Here is a 13,022-nt window from a genome sequence, read left to right as displayed (position 1 = left end):
GTTGAAACAAAAGCTATAACACTGTCTGATATGGTTCGAAATAAACACAGAAAAATTTTTTTTAAGATTTTATTTATTTATTTGATAGAGATCACAAATAGGCAGAGAGGCAGGCAGAGAGAGAGGAGGAAGCAGGCTCCCCACTGAGCAGAGAGCCCGATGCGGGGCTTGATCCCAGGACCCTGGGATCATGACCTGAGCCGAAGGCAGAGGTTTTAACCCGCTGAGCCACCCAGGTGCCCCAATACAGAAAATTTTTAAGACAATTACATTATAAGCAAGGAGAGTAAAGGGAAGTAAGTTTTCTATACTTCACTCAAATGAAGAAAGTCAACAGGAATAGACCATGCTAAGTTAAGTATTAATAATGTAACATATTCAGTTTCAAGATTTAAAAACACTACGGATATGAATTATAAAAAATGTCCAAGTAAACTACAGGAAAGCAGAGAAACAAAAAATAAAATGCAAATAAATAAATAAAATGCAAACTTGAACCCTAACCTATCGATAATGACATTAAGTATAAATGGTCAAAAAAAACCAGTTTAGGGGCGCCTGGGTGGCTCAGTGGATTAAGCCGCTGCCTTCGGCTCAGGTCATGATCTCAGGGTCCTGGGATCGAGCCCCGCATCGGGCTCTCTGCTCTGCAGGGAGCCTGCTTCCTCCTCTCTCTCTGCCTGCCTCTCTGCCTACTTGTGATCTCTCTCTCTGTCAAATAAATAAATAAAATCTTTAAAAAAAAAACAAAACAGTTTAAAGACACAGATTGTTAGTGTGGATTAAAAAGCATGACCCAATGATATGTCTACCAAAACTCACTTCAGATATAATGATATATTTTAAAATAAAAAGATAGGAAAATAAAGTAAAATGATAGGAAAAGATATGCCATGCAAACATTAATCAATGGAAAGAAAACATAGCTATGTTAGTATCAGATAAAACAGATTTCACAGTAAAATTACTAAAATCACAGAGAGAGGATACTATATAACAATAATAGATCACTCCACCAAGAACACACGGCAATCCTAAATGTGTATGCACCTAACAAGAGAGCTGCAAAGTATACGATGCAAAAACTAATTGAACTGAAAGAAGAAATACACAAATCCACAATTATAATGGAAGACTTCAACATCCCTCTCTCAACAACCAGCAGAACAACTGGATAGAAAAGGATACAGAAGGGGCTCCTGGGTGGCTCAGTGGGTTAAAGCCTCTGCAGAAGAATTTCTGCAACTTGATAAAGAACATCAACCAAAACTACAGCCGACGCTCTCTTCCCCGGAGGAGAGAGCGGGGCCCTATTTACTAGCGATGAGATTGTCAACATAGAGGAGCCGCTGCACAGGGGCGCCGGGGGCTCAGTCGGCTGAGCGGCCAACTCCTGGTTTCCGCTCAAGTCACGGTCTTCAGATCAAGCCCCACGTTGGGCTCTGCACTCAGCGGGGAGTCTGCTTCTCTCCTTCACCCTCTGCCCCTCGTGCCCCAGCCCTAGAATAACCAAACCTAGATAGGAAGGAAGGAAGGAAGGAAGGAAGGAAGGAAGGAAGGAAGGAAGGAAACTGACACATAGGTTTAACACAATCCTATTGAAATTCCAGCCACATTTCTGTAGGCAGAGCACAAGGTTATTGCAAAAATGTACAGGCAGGGACGCCTGGGTAGCTCAATTGGTTAAGCGGCTGCCTTCGGCTCAGGTCATGATCCTAGCATCCTGGGATCGAGTCCCATATCGGGCTCCTTGCTCGGCAGGGAGCCTGCTTCTCCCTCTGCCTCTGCCTACCTCTCTGCCTACTTGTGATCTTTCTCTCTCTGTCTCTCTCTCTCTGACAAATAAATAAATAAAATCTTTAAAAAAAAAATGTACAGGCAAAGGCAAAGGAACAGCCAAGGCAATTTTGAAAAAGACAAAGAGAGCGTGAGGAATCAGTCTTCCCAATTCCAACGCTTTTCAAACAACCGCAGCGACTGAGCGTTCAGTGGTTTTGCTGGAGGCGCAGATCCGCAGGTCAGTGCGACGGGGCAGACGCCCGCCCAGCGGTGCCGCTGGATTCCTGACGAAGCTGAAAGACAACTTCACGGAGGAAATATAATCAATAACGGCGCTAGAGCGGCTGGACATCCAGAGACCAGACAGACAGACAGATGGACAGACAGACAGAAAGAAAGATGGGGAGGGAGGGAGGAAAGCAGGCAGGAAGGAATTCACCCCAAGTTTCATGGCTTGTACAAAAATTAACTCAAAATGGATTGTGGGCTTAAAAAATATAAAACAATATAGCTTTTAGAGAAAAATAACAGAATCTTTAGGATCTAGAGCTGGCCAAAAAGTTCTTAGTTTTGCCCATGAAAGCTCCATTCATAATAGGAAAAAAGTGACTTGGACTTTATTAAAATTAAAACCTTCCATCTGTAAACTAACCAACCAACCAGCCCTGCTAGGAGGATGAAACATGAGCTACAGAGTGGGAGAGAAATACCTGCAAACCTCCAGCAAAGAATCCAGAATCCAAGGGCGCTGGGTGGCTCGGTGGGTTAAAGCCTCTGCCTTCGGCTCAGGTCGTGATCTCAGGGTCCTGGGACCGCGTCCCACATCCGGCTCTCTGTTTCGCAGGGAGCCTGCTTCCTCCTCTCTCTCTGCCTGCCTCTCTGCCTGCTTGTGATCTCTGTGAAAAAAAAAAATTAAAAAAATCTTGAAAAAAAAAGAATCCAGAATATATAAATAAATATAAATACATTTATAAATATACATATTTATATATATAAATATATATATTTGAGATATATATATATATATTCTCTCTAAGAACTTTTTTTAATAAAGTCCAAGTCATTTTTTTCCTATTATGAATGGAGCTTTCATGGGCAAAACTAAGAACTTTTTTTATATATAAATATATAAATATATATTTATAAATATACACATTTATATATTTATAAATATATATTTATAAAAATAAATATAAATCCAGAATATATAACAAACTCTCAAAACTCAGCAACAGAAAACAATCCAATTAGCAAATGATCAGAAGAAACAAAGAGCTACTTTGTCAAGGAGGACGCCCAGTATAGACGGCAAAGAAGCGCAGGAAACGGCGTTCAACCCCAGCAGCACCAGGGCAATGCCGAGGAAGAAGCAGGAAGGGATCACCGCACACTGTCTGAACGGCCGAAACGAAACCCAGGGACAGCAGCGACGGTGGACGCAGCCATCATCCCAGCAGGGACAGAGAACGCTGCAGCCACACCGAGCAGTTTGGCTGTTTCTTACAAAAGTAAACATGCAACGACCATCCGCAAATACACTTCGGGGCATTTGCAGCAGAGAAACACACAAAGTCTACAAGAACGTTCATGGCAGCTTTTTTGGTAATAGCCCGAAGCTGGAAACCACCTGGATGGCCTTCGGTGGGGGGCATGGCCGTGAACTGTGGTCCGCCTGCACCGCGACTCTGCATTCAGCGGAAGTTACCGCTGCTTTTGCAACAACTGGGACGACTCTTAAAAAAATGATGCGGAGTGAAAAGAGCCCAACCCCGAAAGGCTACATACTGTCCGGGTCCTCCAGATAACATTCCTGAAGCGACGGTATTAGACAAATGGAGAGCAGATTAGTGTTGCCTGGGGCCAAGGTGGGGAAGGGGACAGGAGGGAGGAGGGGGTGTGTGTTTAGAAAGGCAGCAGAGGGCAGCCCGCGCGTGTCGGTAACCTTAACTGTATCCACTCAGTGTCCTGGGGCTGATCCTGTTTCCCTAGACGTTACTGCGGGAAGCAACCGTAAACTTTCTCTTTTCCTCTGCACTGTTTCTTACAACTGCGTGTGAATCTCCAGTTATCTCAAAAAAAAAAAAAAAAAAAGGAAAAAGAAAAGAAGGAGAAGAAGAAGGAGAAAGAAAAAGTGAAAAACTAAAAGGTTTACCCAGAAGAAAGAAAAGCCTTCTTAGCTTGCCAGCCATGTAAGGACTTGAACCGGCAGCGACATCAGCAGACCTCCCTCCCCTCCTCCACGGGTCATGCTTCCCCGACTATGTGCTCCCAGCTTTTGGCTTGAATTTATCTTCCTTTTTGGGACCTTTCAGGAGACCAGCTCCTCATTCGCGTTCACGAATCTTTTCCTCTTCCGCAACTCTTCATGCTTTAACAAATCTGACCCTACTCTCCTATTAAGTCTCTAGTCAATCTAGCTTATTTTCATGCAGAAGTCAAGGAGGATATAATCTCTTATTTTTCTACGTGCAAACTCAGTTGTGCCCGTTCAGCAACTGACGTGCCCCCCCACCCCCCCTTTCACCAGGCCCCTGCGGCTCCGCGGGAGTGAGAAGCGTCTGCACTCGTGTGAGTGCCTGCCAGGCTCTCTGTTCTCTTTTACGGGTCCAACTCTCTATTCTAGGCTAATACCACATCTTCTAGTACGGCACAGCCTCCCATCTTCCTTTTCAGAAAGAAGCATCTTTTTTCTTTAAGATTTTGTTTGAGAGAGAGCCAGAGAGCATGAGCGGGGTGAGGGGCAGAGGGAGAAGCAGGCTCCCCACTGAGCGGGGAGCCCGACTCAGGACTCGATCCCAGGACCCCGAGATCATGACCTGAGCTGAGAAGGCAGACGCTCAACCAATAGAGCCACCCAGAAGGCCCCTCATATTAGTTTTGAAAATGAGACACTCTAAGAAGTATGTATATTTCTTCTCAGTTTTCAAACTTATTACAAGATCTTACATTTTTACCTGCTGGATCTGCAGTGAGGATCTCTTTTTTTGTCCTTTTCTTCTTGGTTGGTCGTGCGGAAGTTTTTTCCATTTCCTTCATCTCCTCAAAGAATGAGCTTGTGGCTTCACCGATCTCCTCCATCCCACACCCAGCTTTGGGGGGGTATGATGCACACAGCTACAGTTCAGCGTGGAAAATTTTCAATTTTAGAAAAACTTTGCTTTTAAAATTTGTGTCTGTTGTCTATTTGGGTTTATTTTTACTTTTTATCTCCCTCTCTAACCCACTCTCAGCTTCTGCCCCGCCGTCCCTCTCGGACAGACCCAAACCCAGACGGCGAGGGTTCTCCTCACTGCTCTGCTCGCTGGAGTTTTACATTCCTGCCGTGATTTCTTCTGTGTTGTTGACTCCGGGATGTGTTTTTCCAACTGTGTGGCGTGGACTAAAGAGGCAGACACGGATGACAGTTCAGGTGCCCGGAATCTCTGGGACGGGGTGCCCTACAGGAAGGAGCCACGGAAAAGTCCTTGGAGTCTAGCGGCTCACCTCTGGTGAGGCCCTCGGGTCCTTAGCCAAACCCCAAGCGAGCCCCTGTCCAGGGCAGGTCCTGCGAGGTCCCGCGGGGGAGGGCTGTGTCGTGCTGGAGACACAATGCACTTCCAACCCAGCCCGAGTGGGGAGACCTTGGTTACCGCCCTGAGATCCTCCCCTATGAGCCCAGGAGCCCCAGCCAGGTCAGCGGGGATGAGTGGGGAAGCTGCAGCCAGGCAGAGGTCAAGACCACGTGGCAAGGCCATGTGCATGTCTTCAGGCGCTCCGAGGGCCACTTTGGACCAGGCAGAGGGCTGGGGTTCGCCAGGCCCTGGGGAGTTACAGGTGTTTGAACCACGGTGTTACAACGACGGCACCTGAGCTGACGACGTACTGAGCAGGTCGAGGAGGTCGAGGAGGGGTGAGAGCGTGGGGGTGGCGGGCTCGGACCCAGTGTGTTGCCGCGGGCCTGGGGGCTGCAGAGCCTGCTACCCTGAGGGCCCAAGTCCCGCAAGGTCTCAGGCCATACCCCAGACATGCTCGTCCACATCTGCGGGAGACTCAGAAGTTGCCAGGCTCCCCTGCCGCCGCTCCAGTCAGGGGGTGGGGGGGGGGGCGACGAGCGCGGGGACGTTGCACAGACGGTCCGCAGAGCCACCGGCAGGCCCTGAGACACAGCCAGGGGAGCGGGACGCTGGCTGACGGCAGGGCAGGGGCTGAAAGGGACAGCGGTCTACAAGAGAAGGGCAGGTTGTCCGCGTGGCCACTGAACGTGAGCGGCCACAGACAAGAGTGGCTGCCCACTCGGAGGGAAGAGCTGAGAAACGGGGAAGGCGGCCGCTACGACCAGACAGGCCAGCGAGGCCAAGCTGACAGCCACCGTCCCTAAGCACCAGACTTTAAAGAGAAAGGGAGAAAACCGGTTTGGAAGAAGCCAGGGGCCACAGCTGACCACTGTCCTAGGTGGTGGCCCATGTCCCCTCGGTGCCCCTCTGCAGCCTCATGGCCCGCACACCCTCTCCGGCCTGGCCAGCGGCCCCAGCTGGCAGCCAGGAGCCCGTGAGGCCCCCCTCTCCAGCCTCCTTGCGTTTAAGATCCTGGGCGGCAGGTCTCTCCAACAGCACAGAAGCCCGATCGCGGTCCCGGCTTCTGCGAGCACCTTGCGTGAGCACCGAGGCCCTTTCCTCTGCCTCTGCCATCTTCCCCCCGGACCCGGAGACCACCCCGGAGTTCCCACCCAGCCGTGGGCTCCTTACCTTGTCACCCCCCACTCCGCCAACGCAGACCGCTCGCTGGTTGAGGTCACCCTGTGACTTCCTCGCAGACAAAGCCCAGCTGGGCCCTGACAGTCCCAGCTCTCACGTGGGGTCCTCCGTGGCCAGGTCACCTCCAGCTGCTGCAGACAGGCCCGCCTCACCCGAGGGGAGCTGCCCGCGCTCGGTGGGCGGGGGGCTCCCGGCTCTGTCCGCAGAGGCAGCCCCCGGCCCCTCCCCATGCAGTTCTGGCGCTGCTGGTCTTCCTGCCGGGAAGGACCTGATGTGACTCACACCAGCAGCCAGAATAAGGCCGCGCTGACAACAGTCAGTGCAAAACCCTTGATTTCCATCGCCCACGACCAGCTGCCCGATGGCACCTCATTCCACCCGAGCCCCTGCCTTCTCTGTGCGGGCCCAGATGCCAGAGGGAGGACCGGAGCGAACACGGAGTCCCCCGGCCCACAGCACGGAGAGGGCCTCCTGGCCACGTCAGCAGTCCTCTTGGGAGAACTTTCCTTCGGGTTCACATCGGCTTCCTTCTGGGGAAGGGCTTCCCATTCAGCTCCTGGACGGCAGCGCCACTTTCTGGGGAGCCCGGATCTCCAAACGCGAGGCTGCGAAGGAAGGAGCGAGGCCAGAGAAGCGGGGCAGGGTGGGGGGCACCAGCCTGGCCGTCGGCCCGGGGTTCGCGCCTCAGGCGGGTCGGGGAGGGGGAAGGCGGCAGAGGAGCCACTCCAGGGCCTCGAGCGGGCCGCACTGACATCCAGACCCCGGCCGGCGTCGGGGAGCAGCAGACAAGCCCTGACCCGGCTGCCTATTCCCTGCGCCATGGCTCTGGCTTCCTTCACACCGAGAGTTCAAAGCACCTTTACTGCCCTGAAAATGGGAGAGGGGAAAAGTGAAAGGGTCGTTTTCTGGGGCCACCAAGGCAGGAGGAGGGCCTGGAAGAACACGGAGCGAGGACATCCCCCAAAACAAACCCAGGTTGTGCGGACCAGACGGTGCGAGCTGCCGAGGAACGCGGGCTCCCCAAGGTCCCCCTGCCAAGCTGCGGCGGGGGCGGCCGAGAGAGGGCCGAGGGGCCATCAGGGCGTCGGCAAAACGACAAAGAGGGAGGCCAGGAGGTGCGTCCCGAGGAAAGAAGGCAAGAGCGGACCCAGCTCCAGCCGCAGCTCTAGAGTCTATGGACCCCGAGGGGCTGACGTGCCCCAGGAGGCTCCCGCCACCTCCTTCGTGGCCACACAGGAACCCTCGGTCAGTTGCTGAGCTCTCAGGTCCTCGGCCGGTGTGGAAGCACCTGAACACATGCTTTCCGGGAACTCCCGCGTGCGATGCGGCCAGCAGAGACCCGAGCCCGGCCCTCCCGGGAGCGCAGCTGGGCCAGTGGCCGCACAGGCCACGCAGGCCACGCTGGGCTGATGGGCAGAGGGGGCGGTGCGCGAGGCTGACCCAGATTTGGAGGGAGAGGAGGTAGTCAGGACAGGCTCCCAGGAGGAGGCAGCTTGTAATGCAGGAGGAGTGTGGGCTGAGTCCCTTTCAGCTCCAGTGGGCGGGAGGCGGGTTTTAACCCGAGTTCGCTGCGGCCCCCACCTTGGTTGCCCCCCCGGCCGCCCCAGCACACGCACAGGCTCCCTGCGGAGTGTCACCGAACAGCCGGGCCCAACCTGCCCACAGGCTCCCGGAGCTGGCGGCTCGGCTCAGTGGGGACACACGGCCGGTCTCCTGTGCTCTGGTGGGAAGGGGTGAGAGGGGAGGGAGGGAAGCAGACGTCGCCTCTGAACAGGCTGCCCTCACCATGTCCCCCCTGCGCCCCTCCTGCCTCCACTGCCCAGGGCGCTGGCCGCCTGCCCACTGGGCTCTGCCCAGCTGCCCCCAGGCTGCCCGCATCCTAGGTCCCACCACTTCCCACTCCGCACACACCGCCCTCCCTGCTTTGACATAATGTCTACACCGCCCTGATGCCCTTTGAGGCTACACCCTATTTTTTCCTCTTTTGTGCCAAACTTGTAGAAAGGGCTGTCTCCGCCTAGTGGCCCATTTCCTCTCAGCCCGCGCCCTCCTGAGTCCGGCTCCTGCTCTGGCCCTCCCAAAAAGGCTTCCCCGAAGTTCTAATGTCAGAGCGGCTCGGTGGGGCTTTTCCTGGACCTCCTCTGGCTCCTCCCTGTGCCCTCCGCTCCCCTACCCACCTTCTGACCGGCGCGTTACAGTTGTAGATTTCCCCGCAGTGATGAAAACCGATTTTCCCTAGCAAATTCCATTTTGGAAAAATATATATTTACGCCGTCTTCTTTTAAAAGCAGCCTTCACCAATCCAAAATCACTTTGCTGGCTTAAGAAAATAGAAATGCATGATCCCGAGCATTTCCCTCAGTCTTCATGTTTATGTTACATTCAAGTTCAAATTTTCTAATTTGCTTTCCTTTTAAATATTTAATGTTTATTACACACAAATTTATAAGCTGCCGCGCAACAAGCAGTCTTAGAGAGTAGGGGTACGAGTCTGGCACCCACCATTGACAAAGCCCACGCACGTGCCTGTGTGGCTCCCATCACAAATGTCCTTTCCCAGAAGCATGAGGATCAGAGAGGTTAAGCGACCTCCCTCGGATCCATAGCAAATGCAGAGCAGGATCTGGATTCAGAGCTTCTAACTTCAAATCCCACATTCTCTTTGTTGTACCACGCAAGACCATAGCGCCTCTCGTGAGGCCGTACCATTATTAAATAAAACAGGAAACCGGCATTTTTATTTCTTCTGTAGCCGGCGTCAGGAAACCACAGCCTTGGGCCAAGCCCAGCCCACCAGCTTTCCGTGCTACAGTCTTACAAGCGCAGTCACAGGCCTTCGTTTCCTCGCCGTCTGCGGCCGCGGAACCGGCTCAGGCGCGAGGGTCTGCGGGAGCCCGGCCGCCAGCCCGCCTCGGAGCCGACACGGAAAGCGCTCGGCAGACCTGGCTGTGAGGCCGTAGCTCTCGCTTCTGGCTGCAAAGGAGACTCAGCGGAAAAGTTACTTTTTCACTCCTCTTTAATCTACGGTGCCCGGCCCGGCCCAGACGGACAGAAGCACAGCTCTGGGGCCGGCCTGAAGCATCGGTGTTTTTCCAAAGCTCCCCAGACCGTTTCCATATGCAGCCAAGGTCAAAGCTACTGTTCCGTGGTGTCACTAGATTCAGGAAACTGGTTTCCAGGGGATGTGCTGGAGGGAGGGAGGAGGGAAGAACCGCCATCAGCACTACTCGCCCCCCAAAAGAAAGCCCAGTGACACCTTTCCACCTGTGGGACCCCAACTGAAGTCACCAGTGAGGTCAGCCCATCCGCCGATGCTGTTCACACTGACAGGTCCACTAGGAGCTCAAATCGGAAGGCAGGCCGCAACCGTGACACTTTTTTCTGCCCCGCAGTTTATTTAGAAAAATTTCGGAGTGCCTGAGGGGCTCAGTCGGTTGGACGTCTGCCTTTGGCTCAGGCTGTGATGCCGGGGTCCTGGGATCGAGTCCCCATCGGGCTCCCTGCTCAGTGGGGAGCCTGCTTCTCTCCCTGCTTGTGTTCTCTCTCTCAAATAAATAAATAGATAATCTCAATTTTTAAAAATTAGATCTCGATCTCAGCTCAGGTCATGATCTCAGGGTCACAAGATCGAGCCCCGCACCTGGCTCTGCGCTCAGCACCAGGGAGCCTGCGGGGGATTCTGTCCCGCCGCCCCTCCCCTCCCTGCTCGAATGTTCTCTCTCTAGAAGAAAAGACAAATACCTTTTCCTGCTTTTGTCCAAAGTCGACTCATCGTATCTGGCTGTCATTCCTCTTGGTCTCTGAACCGGCATCAGATTTCTCGGGGACGGTGACTCTGCTTCGAGACGGGGTCGCCCACACAGAGCACCACGGCCCACTGGCGACATTCACCCCGGTGTCCGGGGCCCCTCTTCCCGCTAGACTGGACAGTAACCACACAGCTCTGGGCACGGGTGATCTTTTGGCCGGAATACTGCACGGACGGTGTGAGCTCAGGAACACGGCACCACTCCACGGGGGCTTACTCCTGGTCTCGCTTTGAGTGACACTAAATTGATCAGCAGGTTTGGAGGGCGACGGCCGGGCCCTCCCTGTGGAACCGCCAGCGGTGTTTTACCCGAGTTCCCCGCGCTCCGGCAGCGGCGGTCTGAAACACACATTCTGTTACCGTTCACAGGATGAGGGTTTTCTAGCCCTTTGGTTTCTTCTGCATTTATGAGCTAGAGTTTGGCTTAAAATAGCATTTTAACTGGAAAAACAGGATCCTTATTCTTCCCCTTTAATGAGCAAGTTTAATATTAACACACTCTTGTCTTCCCACTTCCAGTTACGTCCAGTGAACGCGACCTCCTTCCCTCTCTTTAGCTGTCATCACAAATGACTGCTTTACCATCCGGAAGGGCTTTTGGGGTTTTTTGGTGTTTTTTTAAAGATTTACTTATTTCTTTGTATTTATTATATAAATAAGTAAGATTTACTTATTTATTTTACTTATTTATTTGAGATCACAAGCAGGCAGAGAGGCAGGCAGAGAGAGAGGAGGAAGCAGGCTGAGCCGAAGGCAGAGGCTTAACCCACTGAGCACCCCCAGGTGCCCCTACTTGTATTTTCTTCTAAGAGTTTTATAGTTGTATTTTTTAAAAGACTTTATTTATTTTAGAGAGCGAGAGAGCGCAAGTGAGCCCGAGCGGGGGGGAGGGGAGGGAGAGAGAGAATGTCAAGCAGACGCCCCATGGGGCCCCGTGCAGGGCTTGATCTCATGACACTGAGATCATGACCTGAGCTGAGCGCAGGAGTGATGCTCCACCGACCGAGCCCCCCAGGCGCCCCAAGAGCTGTGATACCTCTGGCACTTACATTTAGGCCCGTGACTTCTTTTCTGAATTTGCTCCTGTGTGTGGCGTGAGGTGAGGGCCGGCCTCTTTCTTCTACACGGGGGCATCCTGCCGTCTCCATCGTTTTCAGGGAACAGTCTTGGCCCATTGTCAAAAACGACCATCATTGTAGCAGTTTATTTCTGGGCGTTCGGTTCCGTTGATCTAGACGTCGGCCCTCGAGTCCGCTTCTGGTAACTGTGCCTTCTTAGTGAGCTTTGGAACTGATCACCACTTGCTCGAGGAACCACGAGCTTCCCACCCTCGCTGGTTTTCTGAGTCGTCCTTGCTGAGCATGCGGGGGCACACATGATGCAGAATGGGTTAAACCCTCCGGATGTCTCTGTCTCCCAGCTGGTGCCTCTGAAACACCGCGTCCCCCTGCGAGGAGACAGGCCTTCCCGCAGAAATGGCTGACTTGAGGGCTGGAGCTATGACAAGAGCTAGAAAGCTCTGGGCTCCCTGGAAGGACGGGAGGCTGAATTAGTGGCAGGATACTTGTTCCCTGGAGCTGGCACAGGACGTGGTGTGGGGCCCGGGGCTTTGTTTCAGGACGGCCGGGGGGGGTGTGGACAAACGTGGGATGCCCACGAGAACTGCCCACGTTGAGGATGGGCATGCAGGGTTTGTCTTACTATTTCCTGTATATGTTCGAAGCTTTCCAGATAAAATAAAGACTCAAGAATTAGCGCAGAGGAGGCCACACGAGCTGAAGATGGGACACTCGAGAATACAAATGACTGTGTCTGGTTAAAACTCACGGATGGGGGGTGCCTGGGTGGCTCCATGGGTTAAACCCTCTGCCTTTGGCTCAGGTCATGATCCCAGGGTCCTGGGATCGAGCCCCACATCAGGTTCTCTGCTCAGCAGGGAGCCTGCTTCCTCCTCTCTCTCTGCCTGCCTCTCTGCCTGCCTGTGATCTCTGTCAAATAAGTAAATAAATAAAATCTTAAAAGAAAATTCCTCCATCTCTTAAAAACAAAAGAAAAAAGAATAAGCTTGGTGATCCCGGGTTAGGCAACAGACTGTGGATAGGATGGCTGACGTACGAGCCCCTGAGGAAGACCAGAAACGCCAGAATTCGCCAGAACCAGTCTTGCGCCGCGGAGCAGCAACGAAGGCTGTGAACACACAACCGACAGGAAGGCCCGCGGCCGCAGGTCTGGTAAGAAACTTGCATCCAAAAGTACACAGACTCTACCCGGCCGGTGATGAACACACAGACCAGCAAGGCCCGAGCGAAGGACTGAAGAGGCAGTTCTCTCAGGTCAGCAGAGAGGAGGCTCTGTTGTTAAGAAAATGCAACTCAGGGACGCCTGGGTGGCTCAGTGGGTTAAGCCGCTGCCTTCAGCTCAGGTCATGATCTCAGGGTCCTGGGATCGAGCCCTGCATCAGGCTCTCTGCTCCGCGGGGAGCCTGCTTCCTCCTCTCTTTGCCTGCCTCTCTGCCTACTTGTGATCTCTATCTGTCAAATAAATAAATAAAATCTTTAAAAAATAATAAAAAAAGAAAATGCAACTCAGGGGCTCCTGCGGGGCTCAATCAAGCGTCTGCCTTTGGAGTCCTGGGATCGAGCCACATGTAGGGGCCCTGCTCGGCGGGGGGCCTGCCTCTCCCTCCCCCTCTGCTGCTCTGC

At 53.1% G+C, this 13,022-nt stretch overlaps 1 long non-coding RNA gene across 1 annotated transcript; it reads right to left on the bottom strand.

The window, feature by feature from the left end:
- Window positions 1-8,866: 8,866 nt before the first annotated feature.
- Window positions 8,867-12,182, bottom strand: LOC123927571. The gene is made up of 4 exons (XR_006815488.1): window positions 12,148-12,182; window positions 11,370-11,848; window positions 10,254-10,659; window positions 8,867-9,699 (listed from the first exon to the last, which is right to left on the bottom strand). It is a non-coding gene; the product is annotated as an uncharacterized LOC123927571 (long non-coding RNA).
- Window positions 12,183-13,022: the final 840 nt, after the last annotated feature.

This window comes from Meles meles, chromosome 17 (genome assembly GCF_922984935.1).
Source record: "Meles meles chromosome 17, mMelMel3.1 paternal haplotype, whole genome shotgun sequence".
In the NCBI taxonomy this organism is placed as follows: domain Eukaryota; kingdom Metazoa; phylum Chordata; class Mammalia; order Carnivora; family Mustelidae; genus Meles; species Meles meles.
Note: the sequence above shows the minus strand (reverse complement) of the source record. Positions and strands in the feature narration are given on the sequence as shown.